Consider the following 20,183-nt stretch of genomic DNA (forward strand, 5'->3'; position numbering starts at 1 on the left):
GTAATAATAATAATAATACCAAGATTTACCAAGTGATTACAGTGAGCCAGGCATTTATTTGCATATTAGGTCTTTTCATATCACAGGCTAAAGAGGCAAAGATAAGCATCATACTCATTTGACAGATGAGGAAACAGAGACACAAAGAGGTGAAGTGACTCGTCTAAGGTCACGCAGTTAGTGAGTGGCAGAGCCATTTTGGTGGATTTCCTGCATTTTGTTCTACTAACTTGTACTGAGTAGCAATGATATATACCTGTCTCTGGGGTCTAGAAAGGATAAAGGTCAAGTACCTTCCCCTGAAGAACTCAGTCTGCTTGACACGCTAACCATCTTAAGAGGGCAATATACAAAGGTGTGGAGGGGATTTCTTCATGTGAGGCATTTGGGAAAGGCTTCACGGTTTGTCTATGTCTGTGCACGTGTCCTCCTGTCAGAGGCCAACATTATAATTACCACATAGTAGATGTTCAAAAAACATATGTTTAGGTTAAATAACATATCATGACATAAATATTAAGGTCCTTACTTCAAAGAGATCAAGGAGAGGAGATGATTATAGCAATTTTTTAAATAACCATCTTAATGGATATAAATGGTGGCGGTATCTCACATATGTCATTGCTACTGCCACTGTTGTTGTTGTTAGAGTCAGAGAATTCCCAGTAGACCCCTGGACTAAGAGTAAGAAGAGTTTAACTCATGTGACAGTTCTGCCCAAAGCTACTTGACTGATCCTGGTCAAGTTGCTTGCCCTCTTTGAGCCTCACTTTTTTTACCTGTAGTATGTGGGCTTTGGTTCCAATGACCTCTAGGGATTCTCTCATCTGTCACTGTTGTTGATCTCTGCTTCTACCTCTTCCACCTATCTCTACAGGTCTGCTGCAGTGGAAAGGGAGCCACTGTGTGTGCAACAGTTTTGGAAACCATACAGTATGGGCTATGTACAAAACTCGTTGCTACTAGCCCCTCGGCACAGCTCCAGCATTGCTAGCATGAGCCCGTGTGCATCTGCTCGGCCAACATGCACCCTAGGCTTTGTCCAGGGCTCAAGATGCGTGGGGATCAGTGCCTTCCCCCTTCCGTCTGCTGAAACGCCAGGGATGTAATCATTGTAATTTCGAAAATATTTACAAATTTCTGTGATTAGGAATAATAAGTAGTCACAGTTGAGTGGTTTTAAAATACAAATAGGATTGGATAGAAGGAAAATACACCCGCCCAATGAGGGTGGAGTTTATTTTCATGGAGACTTAGATTTAAATGACTCTCAAGTCTTGGTAACTGGTCTTGGTCTCTGACTTCCTTTGGGGGAGGAAGTTACTTTTCTTTATTTCTTACCGGAAGTATACTCCCATGTAGTACTGTAATTGGAAAGTAAATATATTCAGTGAACAGGCTTACATGCCACCATGGCCTGAGGATGCAGGAACACCATCACTCGCCCTTCTCCAAAACAAATTTAAACCTGAAAATATTGAGTCTACCAGTCCCATTTATGCAAACTAGATGTGCTCAGTAGATAGTCAAATCTGCTTCTTTAGCTAAAGGGCCCTCCCTCCTTCAGAGCAAAACCACATATGGATGTATGTGTGGGGGTATTAATAACTTACTAGAAAACTTAATTTGTTTGAATAAATAATTTAGAACCTTTGTATCCATGGACCCTGACAGTTCTCTGAAGAGCCAGAAATGAGAGGAGGGGTGTAGTTAGGCATTGGGGCTGCCAGGGAATAAGGAACAAAAGGCCTTGGAGTCCCCAGCAGGGGTTGCCCAGGGACCCAGGTCTCAGGAGAGCAGTAGTCAAATCATTCCTCAGCCCTCGATCCACGACTGATTGCTAACTGGCCTGTAGGAAGCTCTGCTTCTCCCTGATAGGAGAGGGAAGCCAGGCAGGGGTATTAGCACCGTTATCTGCAGCAGCAAGGTAGCTGTTAAATAGGAAACAGATGACAGAAACTGGAGCAGGCCTTGGGATGGGCCTCTGTGGGGAGCAGAGCAGTCAGCTGTAAGGACTCGCATGCTGACTGTGGTCTATGCCGGCCACCATCCCAGTGTGGTATACAAGGACACAGCCCCGCTGCTGTGCTGTCCCTGTAGAAATATGCAGCTTCCTGCTTCTCCAGGTAGGCTTTCCTCGGGCAGGCCCTGGGAGGACAAGGGCTGAAGGATTGAGCCCTTTGGCCAGGCTCAGGGAGCATGGCTGGTCCATATGAAGGTCCCCATGTAGGGAAGCAAGGCATATGGGAAGAGCTGCTGGTCTCTCTCTCCCTTCAAGCCCTCCCAGGATAGACACCGTGTTTCTTAGAATGTTTTTTCCCTAAAGATGCTCATACAAAATGTGCTATCTACTTAGAGCTCTCAGGCCTTTTAAACTCTGGCCAGACCACAGTCTAGAATGTTGGGAAATAAGAGCCGCATGGGCAGACTGAGAAATTGCTGTGGACAGAACACATCTTGGCTTCAGCAAGGCATTTACCAAGGTTCACAGGTAACTCTTACAACTAAGGATGGAGGTGTGTGAGGTGCACTGTAACCAAGATAGAATTACAATGCAGTTGAATAAGCTTACATGAATTGCTGAGTAAACAAGGACAACCTAGAAGGCAGTCTCTAGAGGCATGTCATAGGGTTCTGTCATTTCTAATCTTTTCTTCTTTATTCATTTTAATAATTAATAATAATAACAATAATGCCCTACTTTTATTGGGCTCTATGGTTGAAGGAAATGTTTTTGGAAACATTAACTCATTCGATCAATAACTTAAGAACATATAGAATTTCTGCTTATCAAAATTGCAGGTGGCATTATGAGAAATGAAAATTCACAAAGACCTCGCAAAACTGGCCTGAAGCCAATAAGATGAATTTTAACAGAAGAACATGAAAACCGCAATCATGTTCCACAAACCAAGTGTAAAATTGCAGACTGAGAAAGACTACCTGAGTTAGCTGTAATTCATGGGCTAAAAAATAAAAATAAAAATAAATAAAACAAAAAACAACAAGGATTTTAGTTGACCTCCAGGTAAATTTTAGGAGGGTTGTCAACCAAAAGAGCCAAGGTCAACTCAGGAGATATGAAGGTAAGTGTACTGCTCAGAATGTGGAAGTTGATTGTACAATAGTGCACTGTATGGGACAGAGCACATCTGAAACACTGTGGCATAATGGATGCCCCATTTCAGCAGAGGCATCGGAACACTGCACTCTCTTAAACGGGACAGCAACTAAAACTATAAGAGCTTGGGAAGCTCAACATATATCCAAATGCTCTTTAAAGGAAAAGTTTAGTCTACAGAAAAGTGAGACCAAGGGAAAGTCTAAGAGGTGAATTTAAATACCCAAAGGGATCCCATATGGAAGCAATCTGGGACATGTTTTGTGGACTAAGAGTATAGGACTAGCCCTGTGGGTAGCAGTTATGAGGGGACCAATTTTAGCTCAAACTCAGAATTTCAATCACATGAGCTTTCCAACCATGGAGCCTACTGCTTTAGAAGGCAGTGAGAGGAGGTCCCCTGCCTAGGGTGCTGGAAAAAGGATTTCTAGAAAGGCAGGAGAGAGAAGTTGTGGGCCAACTGTAGTGCCTCACATAATTGTATGATCATAGTCTTTACCTCTGAAAAGTCAATGATATTTATAAGAAGATGTAAACCCGAATCTGGAGCAGCAGGTTTGTTGTTGTTGTTGTTGTTGTTGTTGTTGTTGTTGTTGTTTGTTGTTGTTGTTTTAACATGACACGTAAACATGGCTGACCAAACTGGCTGAGGAAATTCACCCTAATTCCAGGGCTGGTGGGAGGAGTCTGCTGTCTTACAGTGAGATAGCTAATAGCCCAATTTGTCCAATTGTTTGCTCGGCTCTTGGAAAGGCCAACAACAGTGGGGCCATATACTTCCTGGGCTCAATTACTAACGTTCCTGCCAAACAACTCTAGTGGTCAAAACCCTATTCTGTTCAATTAAATGAATATTCTTCGGCTTGGAATGCTCGTAAGACAGTCTCTTGAGATTGCATCTCTGATATCTATGCAAGTGCTGGTAGGGAAGGAATACAAAATTAACTGTTACAGTAAATATAACTGCCCAACAATGGGCCGACACAAAACGCAATCCACCAGAAAAACAACAATAACAACAAAAAAAGGCTGATTCTTTTCAAAGTGACTAACACTAAGTTCTGATTTCACTGACATGATATAAAGACCCTGGCAATGTTTCTTTAAATAGACATTTGACTGCTTTAGTCAAAACTCTTGTAGTGCTGGCAGTTATTTCAGGGAATCTGGAAATTTCCTCCATCGGCCTCAGCTCACACTGGCTGCCTTTATGCTGGCACCCCCAAGCAGGGATCCACTTTAAAAGGGCCTAATTCTAATTTCCAACCAGGGAACATGGTGATCAGTGACTCTGAAGCTTCACAATGTGCTCATTCAATCAGTCGATTCATTTCCCTGCCATTGCCAGATGCAATCAATTCCATTTCACCCACTGAATATAATGGGGATGTGTATGGCCATGTGCAAGGCCTAGTCATGCAACTTCTTCTGAACCAGTTACTCCTCAGGCACTCTACACTCAGACCCTACAATGAAACATCTCTAAAGGCGACAACGGGGACAGACCACCAACCACAGTGACACAATGGGCAGGATTCAACCAGACCCACTGAGTTCTGTACACATTCAGCAGCACAGCCCATCTAACTAATGGGCTTTGACTCCTTAACAGATGATCGCCTTTTAAATTTCAATCCTTATCAGGATAGATGTCTCAATTAGTTGAACCAATCAGAACAGAAGACGGGCCAACCCACTCAGAAATGTTACATCAAAACTGCCTTCTTTGGGAAAGGCAAAATTAGCACAAGTTCAAGGATATGAAATGTAAGAACTGGCCATAGATAAATGTTTTGCAAAGATCAGGAGCAAAAGGAAAGCTAGGTAGATGGCTTCTGCTTAGTGGTCCAGTTAAGGCATTGGAGGATTCTGAGGTTTCTCAGAGGCCATTTATTATTTTCCTAACCCTTGAACTTGTTTTCTTCACTCATAAACTCATTCTGACACTGTCCCTCTTTTCAAAAATGATGTTAACTTTGCTGTTCAGTTTCTAGCTCTTTTGTTTCAAATTATTTTGACGTCGATTATATCCAAATGACTACCACTGTCTTGAAACAATTTCCCAGGCTTTTTTTTTTCAGAGCTACATTATTGGATGGAATGACATGTTATATCCTCGTAGCATAAGTTATTTCTTTATGGTTAACCTCCAACTTGCTCCTTTAGCTGGACCAGGTCTGGGCACAGGGTGCGGCTGGGCTCTAGAATATTCATAATTGTAATGTGTAAGATAATGGCAATTATTAGTTATTCAAAAGTAGAACTAAAATAATCCTCTGAGTTTTTTTTAAAGTAACATGCAATTTATTATCATGTTCCAGAGATTACCAAAGAGATTTGTTGATCTCATGTTGCTGGACAGATACACATTGTGAATGCAGCAACACAGCATTCATTTAGAAAGCCAGCTCACACTATAAGTGAAAAGCACTAGAGAATGACAATTCTGGGCAAAAGGAGGCAGAAGGATACATTTCTCGCAATCCCCAGTCTAAGCCTTTTCAAAGGCTTACACAAGGCGTTAGTATTCCATTTCTAAGGGCTGCTGTAGCTTTTCAAACATGATAGCTTTCTTGTAGTTTACACTTATCACATTAAGAAAAATGGCAATGAGGAGTTCATGACAACTGCTTTTAGAAGGAACAAAGGCTCAATTGCTGAGGAAAAAAAGAAGTAATATCTATTTTCATGGAAAGAGGCCTTCAGTGAACAACTTGGCCTCAGCTTTGCTCTCTCATTATTTCTGAGCTCAGGAAAAATAAGGCACCAGGCCACTAATACAGCTGAAACTCCAGCCGATATGATTTGCATGGAATTGTCTTTCCTCTGAAACAGCTATTTCAATCTTAGGATCATAGAACCACAGTGCCAGGGGGATGAAAGAGAACTGGTTTGTCCTATTCACAAGAAATTAACTAATAAATCGATCACAAGGTGTCAATCCAACTACTGAACACCAGGCCTCCCTCCCTCCAATAAAAATAAAAATAAAGCAACAGAGGCATGAAACTCTATGCAAGAATTTAACAATAAAACCATGCCTAAGTCCCAGTGAAACTGATTCAGAAAGGCCCCCCCCTCCAAATATTCCAAGCCCCTTAAGGCTGAGTATTTCTGAATGCCTGGACAGTTGTTCCTCTCTCAAGATTAGTTTTTTTTTCCTGCAATTACTTCATATAATGGGAAATAAATAGCTTCTTTATTCCATATTGAGTAGCAAAGAAGTGGCACAAGTGAGAGCCATATCTTTTTCTAAAGGGATATCTGACTAATGAAGAAAGAGAACATTCTAAACTCAATATGAACACTCTAGGGGCCAGGTGAGGTGGCTATAAAGCTTCAATCCTGTGTTAAAACCACAAAAGCAGATAGGGACCTTTCTGCATTGGTGAAAATAGCCACTTGCCAAACAGCGTAAGCCAGAAATAACTACTGATATAACATGTCTATGGAAATTGTATCACGGAGACACTATATACTAAATATTTGCTAAAGAGAAATCCCATCTTATTCTTGTATTTCACCAGCTAACCTTTTTTTTTTTAATAAAAAGGTAACAATCATATTTGGACTCTATTATCAGTGTCTTTTATTAAAAGTTTCCCAGTGACATCTTTGAGGCACTCACACCTGTTCTCTAAAGCCTTCCAACTGTCCCCCACCTAAAGGTCCCCTAATAACCCAGGGTGGGGGAAAGCCACCGCCCACAGATGTCTCAAAATCTTCTTTAAACCTATATCTGTTTTCAGCCTCTATGATCTCTTTGGATAATCAGATCAATACACTTACTCCTCATAAATTTGGTAAAGCACCAAAGAGAAGATTCAAAGAGAACAATATCAAACCCTTTGCTGGAAAGTTTCTAGTGAGCAAATGTCACATTGGGCTAGAGGTGAATAAACAGCACATGGAGAACTCTCCCCCTTGAATCTGCCTCTCTCAGGCCTGGACACTGACTGTGGTGTGCAATCAATTTGTACCTTGTCCAAAAAACCCTATTGTCATCTAGTGATTTTGATACTGGGCTCTAGTCACATCTTTCTTCCTGGCACAACAGCACGCTGCCCCTCCCCTCCGCTGGGTGTTGCTCATCTACTCTCTCCTTCATTTGCTTTGAAAAAGGAAGGAAATGTGCTAAATCACTTTTAAAAATCCTGGTCAGCAATTTGCAAGCTACCCACAGAGACTGTTATACAGCTGACAGAAATCAACGTGGCAGGGTCTCTGGGCTAATTAAACAAATGTGATGATTTGAAAAAGCTGCAAAGTGCCTTATGAACCAAGGAGTGGTCAAAAATGAAAACAGAAAAAGAAAGCCCTACACTGTTTTAAAGGGGCTTCCGTATTTAATAATTAAGAAAACCTTCACAGAGGCAATTGAAACTCTCCAGCTAAACCAGATTGGGAGTCCACGAAGGATTGAAACACAGACTTCAAGGTCACACTTTGAAAATATTTGGAATTGCTGAGCGACAATAAGAAGAGTCACAATAAAATCCAATAGAAGCTTGCATGTATTTAGGAGTTAGGAGTCACTGTTTCATTTACGTTGCCATATTTCATGCATTCTAGAATCCGGAGACGTAGTTTTTCTTATTCTCATTTCACAGATCAAATATCAGAATCTCCAAGATGAACAACTGCTGGCACAGAGTCACACAGCCAGCATGTGGCAGATCAAGGACTTTGGTCCAGGAATCTGGCTTTGTGCTCTAGACTTTAGCCACCACCATGCTCCATGAGGATAGACTCTGTAAAGGGGACACTGCACAAAATGCAGCAAGAACCAGGCTTTCTCACCTTTCTGTATGCCAATCAGATTCTATTTCAGTGGTTTTAGGAGCTACTTTATAATAATGTTGAAACCACTGCCCTTACTAATGCCACTTTCTCAATTCACTGTCATGTGTGTGGGTCACATAACCTGGATGGGAAATTAAAGAAAATAAGTCCGCCTCTAAAGAAAGGGCTAGATTTATTAAATGTGCCTTGTCATCAAGGAAAGAATGGCCATCTAAAATCTCTGGAGCTGTCCAAGTGCCATTTGTGCTCCTTCCTTTAATGATACACCATAGAGCAGGGGTCCCCAAACCCTGGGCCTTGGAACTGTACTGGTCCATGGCCTGTTAGAAACTGGGCCGCACAGCAGGAGGTGAACGGTGAGTGAGCGAAGCTTCATCTGGGTTTGCAGCCGCTCCCCAGCACTAGCATCACCGTCTCAGCTCCACCTCAGATCATCAGGTGTTAGATTCTCATAGGAGCACCGATCCCTAGTGCCAAAAAGGTTGGGGACAGCTGCCTTACAGAGAAAATAAGAATGAAAAAAAGAGAGGGTGTGATAGATATGAATCAAGTTCTGGGTTTTTATAGTACCATTTTTCTGGAAAGTACCCTTCCAGGATCGCATATACCCTTTCTCTATCAGAGCATGAGGACAAAGCGTGATAACTCCATTTGTACCCAGGGAAAGGCATTTGCCTGAGGCCTGGACTGGGGGTGAGTATTTTCTTGAACCACCCACCAAGCTAGGTGATTATGCCTTAAATTTCTCTCCTCATCTCCCCTTTGTGAGAACATTCATTTTATCACTTTCTATCTATTTGGCCTGATTTTCAGTTCTTTTTTATGTAGTTGGTACACTGCTGAGAGGTAGGGTAGCATTGACCAATATACTTTACATAAGCCTCAGGATGGAAATAAATTATTCAGATATACTCTGAACATGGTCAAGGGTACATAGTCCAGAAGGTAAAGCTATATTTGGATTTATTTAATGATAAGACTCCTAATGAAGACCTAGAATGGACCTTAAGAGATAATCTAAGGGAAGTTCTGTTCACTAGAACTTTCTACAATAATGGCAATATGTGGCTACTGAGCTCTTGAAATGTGCCTAATGGACTGAGGAACTGAACTTTTATTCAGATCTAATTAACTTAATTTAAATAACCAGCCACCTGTGGCTATTGGTACTATATTGCAAAGTGCAAAATAGTCAACACTTCAATTTTACAGATGGAAAACCTGAAGCATATAATGGTTAAGAGACTAACTGAGGGTCACAAAATAAGGTCTGGAAGGCTTGGGACTAGCTTTGAGGTCTTTTGATGCCCAGATCAGTGTCATTGACACACACTTTGTTTTCCTCTTAATCCCAGTTCTTCCAAAGGCCAGTGATATGCAGTCTTTGCTCTATAATGGAAACCAGGCTCTGACAGCAAAGGGGTGGAGCTTCCAGATCATTCAACCATTCACTTTTGTATCAAAAGTATTAGACGTGTGATGCTGTGCTGGGGGTTCCCAGATTAAAGAGCAGGGAAGAGGCTGCAATGTTTGAGGGTGGACAAGCTTGTCAGGTTTCTTCCAGCCCTAACATGTCCTGAGAAGCTGGAAGGGAACTGAATAGAAAACTATGGGAGGCCCAGACAGCCAGGACGCTTTCATCTGCCTTTGTTTTAGATGGGAGCTCTGTTCTTTCTTTTGTGATTTGGCAATTTCTAATTAACATGTTGCCGGGGGAGAGCTGGATGTGTCTGTGCATGTTAGCATGTTCACCCCAGGAATGAGGACTTTGGGGGAATGCTCTGTTTTGACACAACCTTTCCTGCGAGGCTGAGAGTGTTTAATGCAAACAACACACAGGCTTTCAGCCACAAAAATTCTAGAAAACTCACTCTGGAGGAAAGAACACATCTCATGAAAGCTTCTTTCTTGTGACCACAATGATAAGAAGCACAGCAAAAAGTACCAGATCAGCCTGTTTAACATGGTTTGAGAGATTCAAATAATCTCTCCTCTCTCCTATTATTGTAGCATATAGGGTTCCACTTTTGCCTTTAATCAATGCCTTGTTTAAAGTGATAATGCCAACATTATTGTACTTTTAGAAGCAACATTAAAAATAGGCTAGAGCAATGATATTATAATAATAATCGGCAATGAAAAAACTTAGCACAAAAAGTGGTAATACATATATTATTTGGAGAAATAAGAAATGGAGTCATTATAATGCTGAATATTTGTATAACTATCCTACTCACTAAAAACTATTATCTGCGTATTAACTTACAATAACTTCATGGAAAAACAAATCATTGTTTGAGTGTGGGTGGAATACTACCATGAGGTCATTTTCTCTAACCTCCTCTACAAATTTAAGCCATTCAACAAACACAGCATTTCTACTCTATGTACTTTTTATACATCTAAACTTGTCACCTTTATGTGTATGTGTATGCGTGGGGTCGGGGGAGGTGAGTAGGGGGAGCTTCTGGGCTAGGCGAAAGGGACAGAGAGATGTGTTTGACACAGACTCTGCTTTAAGGGACCTGACATTGTGCCATGAGAGGCAGCTCCCCCTAACACACTGAAGTACAACTATAAATGTACAAAAAGTGTTGAGGGCACCCAGAAAGAGAGAGATTAACTTCATTTGAACAGTAGTAGGGCTTCAGAAAAGAAGCAATCTCTATGATGGCTATTACATGGTATGAACGGGAGTTCTCCAGGCAGACAAGAGTGAATGAGGTTCCAAGCTAATGGAGGAGCCATTGCACAAAGGTGGGGTAGGGTGGAGGGAAGATGGCATATTTCAGGAAGGGAAAGAAGTCTGTGCGAGGATGAAGAAAAGGATGCATGGCAGGAAAAGGTGGCAAGAGATAAGGTAGGCACAAGCAGTGGCATACAGGAAGGGCCTTGACTGCTAAGATAAGGATTTTGGAATTTATCCTGTAGGCACTGGGGAAGCACAGTACCTCTGCTTGAATATCTTTGGTGATAGAGACCTCACCGCCCTTCTATCTTTAGACAGATCTACCAGTTAGAGCAGGGGAGAGAGGAAGAATGGAATATTTATTGAGTGTTCCAAGCACTATTCTAGGGGCTTCACATAACATCGACTCACTCAGTCCTTCCACTAATCCTGAAAGTTAGGCAGCATTATCCCAATTGTGCAAATGAGATCCAGAAAGGTTAAGTTTCCCAAGAATGTTCAGCATGTGAGAAGAGCCAAGCTCTACATCCTTAATATGGATATCTCCCTAGAACATTCTTCCTTTTATTGCTCAAATACTTATCCCATGTAATTGCACCTCAGGGGTTGGGTTCCACCATTTGAGGCCTCCTAGCCTAAACCCAGCCTCTGAGCCTTGATTTCACATGGTAAGGCCCACAGGCAATCATGGTCTGCTCCCTCTTCTAGTTCAATATTCTTCTGGTTAGCCTAACTCTTCAGCCATTATGATTTTAAATCCACTTCCTGTCCTGCTTACTCTTTGCTTAAAAGCATTTCAGTTTAGCAGCATCCCTCTTGAAAAGTTTTATGAAAGTAATGTAAATTATAGAATTTGAGAACATTTAGAAAAGAAAAAAAACCTCACCCATAATCCTGTCGCTCTCATAAAATAAGAACTATTATTTCAGAGTATTTTTCTTTAGTTTCTTTTCTATTCATATTTTTACATAGCTATAAAAATTAAGTACATCAATTGTTTTATATTCTGGTTATTTCACTTAACATTATATCGTTTTTTTTCCATGTCACTACATCATACTCAAAGCCATTTTTTAATGGCTGATTATTTTTCTGAATGTATAAATCAGAATTTACTTAACTATTCTCCTATTGTTGGATATATGGTGGCACTTTTTTTTCTATTATGAATAATGTAATAAATAACTTTGTTCATATAGTTTTTCTAGGGTTTTATAATGATGGATTATCAATGTCCCTCTAAACACAGAGTAGCCAACCTAAATAAATGGAGAGGCACACTGTGTTCATGAATTGAAAGATGCAAAAAGGTAAATATGTGAATTTTCCCCCAATTGATCTATAGATATAGTGTAATACTAACCAACATTCAAATAGGATTCTTTATAAATATAGACAAGTTCATATGAAACAGAAAGAGTGCTAGAATATAGCCAAACTATTTTTTTTAAGTTGAAAGATTCATTATCTTATTTTAAGACATGCCATAAAGCTACAGGATTCAAGATGTTATGGTATTGGTGAAAGGCCAGGGACATGGACCAATGAAATAAACTAGAGTCCAGAAATAGACCCACATAAATAAGGTTAATCTATTTTTTTTTACAAAAATGCAAAATCAATTCAACAGAGAAAGATAGTCTTCTTGGCAAATGGCATGAGAACACAATGAACACAATAAGCTTCAACTTACACCTCACACCATATGCCAACATTAATTCAAAGTGGATCGAAGACCTAAATAAAAAACATATAACTATAAAACTCTTAGAACAAAACCTGAGAGAAAATTTTTATGACCATGGCTTAAATAACAAGTTCTTAAGATTTGACACTTGGTCACACTTTTGTCACAATCCATAAAAGAAAAAAAAAAAGATAAATCTGATGTCATCAAAGTAAGAATTTTTGCTCTTAGAAAAACACCATCAAGAGAATGAAAAGACAAGCCACAGTCTGGGAAATAAACATTGGCGAATCATATAACTGACCAAAGACTTATATCCAGAATACGTAAAGAAATCTCAAAATTCAACAATAAGGTAACAAACTATCTGATTTTTAAAATGGACAAAAGATTTGAACAAACACTTCATCAAAGAAGATATACAAAGATGAAAATAAGCATATGAAAAGCTACTCAATATCACTAGTCATTTGGGAAATGCAATTTAAAACCACAATGATACACCATCAAAGACATATGCTGAGTGAATCACTATGGAAAGATTACATACCATATGAATTTTATATAATATTCTGGAAAAGGCCACACTGTAAGGACCAAGAACGGATGAATGTTTGCTAGGGTCTGGGGAGTGGGGAGGAGAGCCTGACTGCAAAAGGGTACTACGAGGGATTTGAGGGGGATGTTAGAATTGTTTTGTATTTTGCTAAAGGTGGTGATTATAGGAATCTATGCATATGTTAAAACTCATAGGACTATAACTGAAAAAAGGTAAATTTTACTGACTATAACTTTAACGTGCTAAGCAAAAATCAATATCGCATGCCAAGTGTGATCTAAGTAGAAGAGAACAGAGATTAGCAAAGGACCTCTATCTGGCCCTCTGCCTGTTTTTGTCAATAAAGTTGTATTGCAATGCAGTCAGAAGCATTCTTTTACATATCGCCTATGAACACTTTCATGCTAAAACCACAAATTTGAATAGCTGAGACAGAGGCGACATGGCCTAAAAAATCAAAAAGATTTACAACCTGGCCTTTTAAAAGTTTGTGGATCCCCACTCTAGATACTTGTCTTCTATTAATACATTTTGGGGTAGTAATGTATGTTTCTACTAAACCGTTTCTTGTCTATTATAAACACTGGTAGACTCAAGTGCATTACCACATAGTTATACTCCTATGAAACCTCATTTTATTAGATTTGGCCCATCTAGCAAGCTTTCCTGATTCTGACAGGTGGTATCTTGCTTAGCTTAGCTTCATTGTCATCCACTGGGTCAGGGGCTGAGCCCTGTGGTAATCACTTAAAACCTATTCCTTTGGCTCAATATCCTCATGGTGAAGGGAAAAATGCATAATGGTTAACAGCAGGGACTCTGAAGCCAGGCAGTCTGGTTGAGATCTTGGTTCTGCCATGCTGTCTGTTGAATTTGAAAAGTTACTTAAGCTTAAGTATATCCATTTCATTAACTGTATGAGGGGGATGATAACAGTACTTGCTTCCTGGCATTGCTATAGTGATTATGAGTTACTATATGGGAAAACCTTAGGAGAGTGCCAGGCACAAAAAAAAAAAAAAAACTGCTATGTAACTATTTAATATTACTAGAGTGTACATTCAATTCAGGCCAACCATGAGTTCCAATTCTGTTTCATCTGCTTAGTTGCTGCATGATTATGTGATTTGGGGGCAATTCATTCAAGCTCTCTGGGGCCTCCAGTCTGCCCTTGACCCATTAGTTAACAGTCTCTGGGTAATGAGTCAAGCTCTGCTGGAGAAAATTTTACAACTACAGATTGGAACCAGTATAAATGTCATGTCTTTAATGTGACCTGGATCCTTAGCATCATCTTATAGTCTTACTGTATTCCTCAGATAGCCCTCTCTCTTTCTTTCAGTGACTATTTCAAACCTTCTCCAACCTCCTCAAACTTCTGAATTTTCCCCCGACTGCCTGCTATTCCTGCCCACTCATCAGGAGACTTGGGCTGGAAATGAAAAAATAAATTTAATTCTCCTGTATTAAATTTTAATATTTTATATTTTTGTTTTTTATCTTTAATACATCTGAAAATAATATTGCTGTATGATGTGAGGTAAGGATTGAAGATTAATTTAGGGAGACTAGAAATGTTTGTGATATTGTCCTCCTATTCAAGAATGGTATGCTTTTCCACTGGTTGAAATATTCTTTGGTGTCTTACATAGTGACTTGGTGTGTTTATATAGCTTTGGCACATTTTTTAATAAATAAATCTGTAAGATATGAATGAAGTATTTTCACCTATTATATGTTATAATTGGTTGCTTTACATATAAAGACTATTTCTATATATTTACTTTGCACACCGAAGTTTTGCTGAATTGTTATATTGCTCATAGTTGTATTTTTAGTTAATTATCTTGGAATTTTCAGGGAAACAGTATATATATTCTATAAATAATAGTTATTTCACACATTCTCTCCCATTTTAATACCTCTTATTTTTGTAGTTTGTTTAATTGCCATGGGTTACCTCCAGAACAATATTTAATAATAATGGTGATAAAGAATCTCTAGTCTTTTTTTCTTGACTATAGTGGGAATGCTTCTAGAGTTTCTCTGTAAAATGTGATACTAGCTTTTGGGTTGAGATGGATATATTTTGTCTCATTAAGGAAGTTTCCTTCTATTTCTATTTTACCAAGAATAAATAAGGTTAAGTTTTGGCAAGTATCTTGGAGCATTTATGAAGATGTTCAATTAGTTTTTTCTTTTTTTATTCTATTAAAAAAAGGCATTATATTACTTGATTTCTTAATATTGAACCAGTTTTACACCCCTAGAATAAAATTCACTTGGTCACGGTGCAAAACCTTTAAAGTTCGATCTGATTCTGTTGGTTAGTATTTCATTGAGGAAATCTGCATTGATATACACAAGTGATGTTATTCTATAATTTTCTTTTTGTATGCCATTTTTTGGTCAGATTTGGTATCACTATTATGTGCTAGTTTGGCTTTCCTAAAAAATACTTTGCAAAAATCTCTTCTTGTTCTAAGTTCTGGAACTATTGAGTTATATTATTCCTTAATGGCTTGGTTGACTTTCCTCATAAAACCCCATTTGGGAGTGATGATTTCATTAATAGGTGGGATTAGTCTCCATTTCATTAATGGTGATAAGTCTGTTCAGATTTTCTTTCTTCTGGAGTCAGTTTTGGTCAACTATATTTCACTAGAAAAATTGTCCATCTCATCTAGATTCTTACATTTATTTGTACAGAGGTGAGTAGATTGCCACTCATTATTATTTTAATTTTGTCTCTAACCAAGAGGTTATTTCTCTTTATTATTGCTTATTTTATATATTTGTGCTTTTACCCTTCTTTTGTTCTTGATGAGGTTAACTAACAAATTATATATCTATTGCTGTTGCTCTTTGATTTACGAAAAAACAACTCTTAAATATGCTAATTCTAATTATTTTCTGTTCATAATTCTTGATTTATCTACTTTTTAAATATACCCCTAAGCTCTTATATCACTCTTTGGCTTTTTTTTTTTTTTTTAGATAAAATTGCTTCTTTTTAAAAACAATTCATGTAACCGAGTTGGCCATAGCTGTAACTCATTCTCTAGCAGTACTTTTTCCCGGTACATTTTTAATATGCTTTTTTGGAGCGTTTAATGATTCTTTTTTTGATTATTACTAAACTCTTAGTGACAAGAGTTCTTCATGGACCAGTTATTTACAGGATGTTTTTGTGGCAGCAGGGACTGTGACTTAATCCAAGACTACCAGGAATTCTCTTCCAACACCAGGGTGTGTGATCAATTGCTTTGGCCTTTACTTCCGTCTTATCGAGAGACATCAGCCCTGTAGATTGCTCACAGAGCAGCACCTCACACTTCCATCTTGCCTCAGCAACAAAGTGCTTTCAAGAAATTTGGACAAGTTAAGTAATCTCTCATTCAGTCTTGCCTTTCCCACTTCTCAAGATATGTATGTCCCAGACTTGGTCCACAGAAACTGCCATCACAAATCATCACAGCCATTCCAATATTCCAATATTGTTTTTGCTTTTCATCCTGTGCTGCTTATCTTGCAAATCAGTGCTTCATTAGCTATGCCTCAGATTCTCAACCATGAGAACCAACTCTTGGATTCTTCTGTGTTCGACCTTCACAAAAGATATTGTGATTTAGGCTCGTGGATGTCTTCTGGTTAGATCAATTACGGTGTTTACATTTCCTTTTTCATTCTCCGTAATGCTTTTGGTGACTACCAGCCTTGCTTTATTCTTTCATTTCATTGCTGGAAGATACCTACCAAATTGATTCTGAGAAGCTACTTTCTCAATGCATTTTCCAGAGACACTGGTTCTACCTTTACATAGATGCAAATGGAATGGTTCAGGTCCTTGCATTATCTTTTTTCTCAACCCAAACCGACTAGCACAGCCAGGGCAAAAAGGCTGCTTCTCATACAACAGTTGGAAGCTATTACTTCTTTCAGATAAGCCTAGACTTTTGGCAAACTAATACATTGTTTTATTACCCTCTCTGTGCACCCAAGATACAGAAAGCAGGTGTAAATTCTACACGTGGCTTAAATTCTCACCTGCTTTCATTCGATGCAATAGAAAATAACAAATCACCATATTCGCAAAAAGAAACAGGTTGACAGAAAACAGACTTATTTTTATAGCACTCCTAAGATATATAGGGACTCATAGATTTACTCAGCTATTTTAAAGGGGCTACTCTTTTTCGCTCTCTGGGCAGCTAAATGCTGAGTTGCTAAGTTATAGGTACTTGACATCATCTCTTCCCTGACATGTCCCCTTTTTGACAGGTTCCTATGATTCACTGGGTCAGTCACCTCATTACTCACATTACTTGTTTTCCCAATGATGTCTGTATAATCATTTAAAATTCACATCATATACTAGATGCAAACCCCCAGATTCCACATGAAAATATTTAAACTGCTTGACAGGCTCTAAGTGCACTTGGAGTCACACCGGATGGCTTACCTACACTGTTCACATAATAGTTGTTATAATTAAATTTAGCATCTTTCTTCTGGCTTGGTTTGTGTTTGAGAAAAGAGGAAATGATTACTGGGAGGCAAATAATGGGTAATATCTCATATGGGCTAATTTGGTTCTATGAATAGCTCACCTCACATATGCATACTACATATTAAGTCCATTAGTGCTTTGAATTAGCTTTAGAAAAGGTAATACTCCACATAATTTACCCAGTCAAGGGCATTTTCACCTGCTGACAAATTTACATATTTTCCAATGTCATTAGAGCTACTCTTCAGAATAGCAGAGGGTACAATCATTAGTTAGTTCATTTATTTGACTCCATCAGTGTTAACATTAATTATAGTCTAAATTATATTTAGCAATTGTCTTTCTTGGATGGAATACTACATTGCTATTTCAAGAAACTATAATTTTAAAAGTCCACACCAGAAGAGGATAGATGCTATTTGAAACATTCCAGAAGGATTAGTATTTAAGACAGCTATATCAAAAATCGTTTGCATGATTCTAATTTGAGCATTATTTATACATTAATTTGACAGACTATAAAATCAATTGCCTAATTATTGGTTAAATTTATCAAAGAAATCCTATTGAAAGGTGCTTGATTATGCCTCATAGTGATGATAATATAATCAAATTTCCTTCAGACATAATTGTCTGACCAATTTTGTTCTCTGATCCATTTTTTTTTCTCACTCTTAAGACAGGCTTTTTCATGTGTTTCCTCTTTAAAAATAAAAAAAAATAGTAAGTACTGTACATGGTTGTCCTGTAATTATTTGGAATGTTTTTTTCCATGATAAAGCTGTCAACTTAAACACAGACCTAATAAGTAGAATTGCCATAATTTAGAATGCTGTAAACACAGATCATGCTGTAAACAAAAAGAGGCGCCCATGTCAGTGTTTACCAACCTGATCCATATGGCAGGGAGAGATCTGTAAGATGACACAGTTTATCAAATCAAGTTCCCTAAATCCTAGCTAGCAAATTCAGCATTCCTCATAAACAGAGAATTACCCTTACAGATGTTTGCGTATGAAATTATCAACTACTGAAGGTGCTTTGGTAAGAAACACAATCTGTTTAGCATTAAATCTAAGAGAAGCACTGTATCTGCATTTTTGACTGTAGAAAGGATTTAATTGATAGTTTATTGATATTTTGAAGTAAATTCTTGCTAGGAACAAATAAATTATACTACTGCAGAACAAATAATCATCGAACATCCATCTTTAGCTAGTAGCATTTAGTGCATGCTGCTCTCCTTGGCTTAACTCTTCCAGAAATGATTACTCTAGGACCCATTAAACCCCGTGGAGCTCAGAAAAGAAACTCATATTATTACATATGAGCAGTTTAGGAATCCCTCATATGATAGATAAATTGTAACTGCAAAATGCCATCTCTGGGGCCAGATTTGTTATTATTTTTCATTTCTGTTTGTACTTGAGCATAGCTTTACTCTAAAGAGAAAATGGTGTGCTGACAGAAGCAGGTACATACACAGGATGGGCTGCACTGCGCAGATTGCTCATGAGTTAAGGACAGGTTCAGGTAAACCAACAGGAACAGAAGGAATAGGTCATATGACATTGGCAGAGACTTGCAGGCAAATTAGTTAACCTCTCTGCACTTTACTCTTTCCTGTTTTTTAAATGCGACTAATAATACAATCTTTATGAAGAGAAAATGACATAATGCGCTTAAGTGACATATTACTGTTGTTTCTTTTATTAGTAGCAGTTATTTGTTATTGTTATTATTTATTATGTGAAATGAGATTTGAAAATATTAAGAATGGTAGTAAGAAAGGTTTCATTCCCCAGACTTGATCAAATTATGTTCATTTGCTGGTATTCTTAGTTAAACCTTCTAGAAGTAAGTCAGCCTGTGTCTGAAGCAATTTTTTTTACAGGTCTTATTTTTTCCAGTTTTACTGAGAAATAATTGACACCCATCACTGTATAAGTGCAAGGCATACAGCATGATGGTTAGATTTATCTCTATTGTGAAATGATTACTACAATAGGTTCAACTAACATCCATCATCTCATATAGATACAATAAAAAGAAAAGAAAGAAAAAAAGGAAAAAACCTCTCCTTGTGATAAGAACTCATAAGATTTATTCTCTTAACAATTTTCCTATGTCTCATACAGCAGTGGTACCTATGGTCATTGTGTTGCATATCACAATGCAAGAGTTATGTATTTTGTAACCCAGAAGTGTATCTTTTGACCACCTTCCTCCAATTTCCCTCCCCCTAATCCCAACTCTGGTAACCACAAGTCTGATCTCTTTTTCTATGTTTTTTTTTTTAAAGATTCTATATATAAGTGAGATCATACAGTATTTGTCTTCTTCAAGGTCCATTCATATTATCACAAATGGTAGGATTTCCTCATTTTTTATGGCTGAATAATATACCACAACTTCTTTATCTATTTATCCGTCAGTGGATACTTAGGCTGTTTCCATGTCTTGGCTCTTGTGAATAATGCTGCTATGGACATGGAGATGCTGATATCTTTTTGAGTTAGTGTTTTCATTTCCTTTGGATATACTCCCAGAAGTGGAATCGAAGCATTTTTTTTTTTTAAATCAAAAGATTCTCACTATAGGTTTGTGATAGGGTGGTTGACAGGTATAGTACAAAATGAAGACTGGGTTCTATTTCTGCTTTTGCTGTGTACTAATCTCACCTTTGGCTGCAGGTCATTTATACACTCTCTGTCCTCAATTTCCTGAAATAATAAGGGACTACCATGTTTCTTATGATCAAAACAAGATAATGAGGCTCAAGTGCTTTGAAAGTCAGTCATGTGCTCTGTAGGG

At 38.3% G+C, this 20,183-nt stretch overlaps 1 protein-coding gene across 1 annotated transcript in view; it reads right to left on the reverse strand.

The window, feature by feature from the left end:
- The window catches only part of AFF2 (AF4/FMR2 family member 2), a 452,816-nt gene that overhangs the window by 154,404 nt on the left and 278,229 nt on the right, over nt 1–20,183 (reverse strand). The gene's annotated exons all lie outside the window — the stretch shown is intronic.

The sequence above is a fragment of the Pteropus alecto genome, unplaced genomic scaffold (assembly GCF_000325575.1).
Source record: "Pteropus alecto unplaced genomic scaffold, ASM32557v1 scaffold275, whole genome shotgun sequence".
NCBI classification, from domain to species: domain Eukaryota; kingdom Metazoa; phylum Chordata; class Mammalia; order Chiroptera; family Pteropodidae; genus Pteropus; species Pteropus alecto.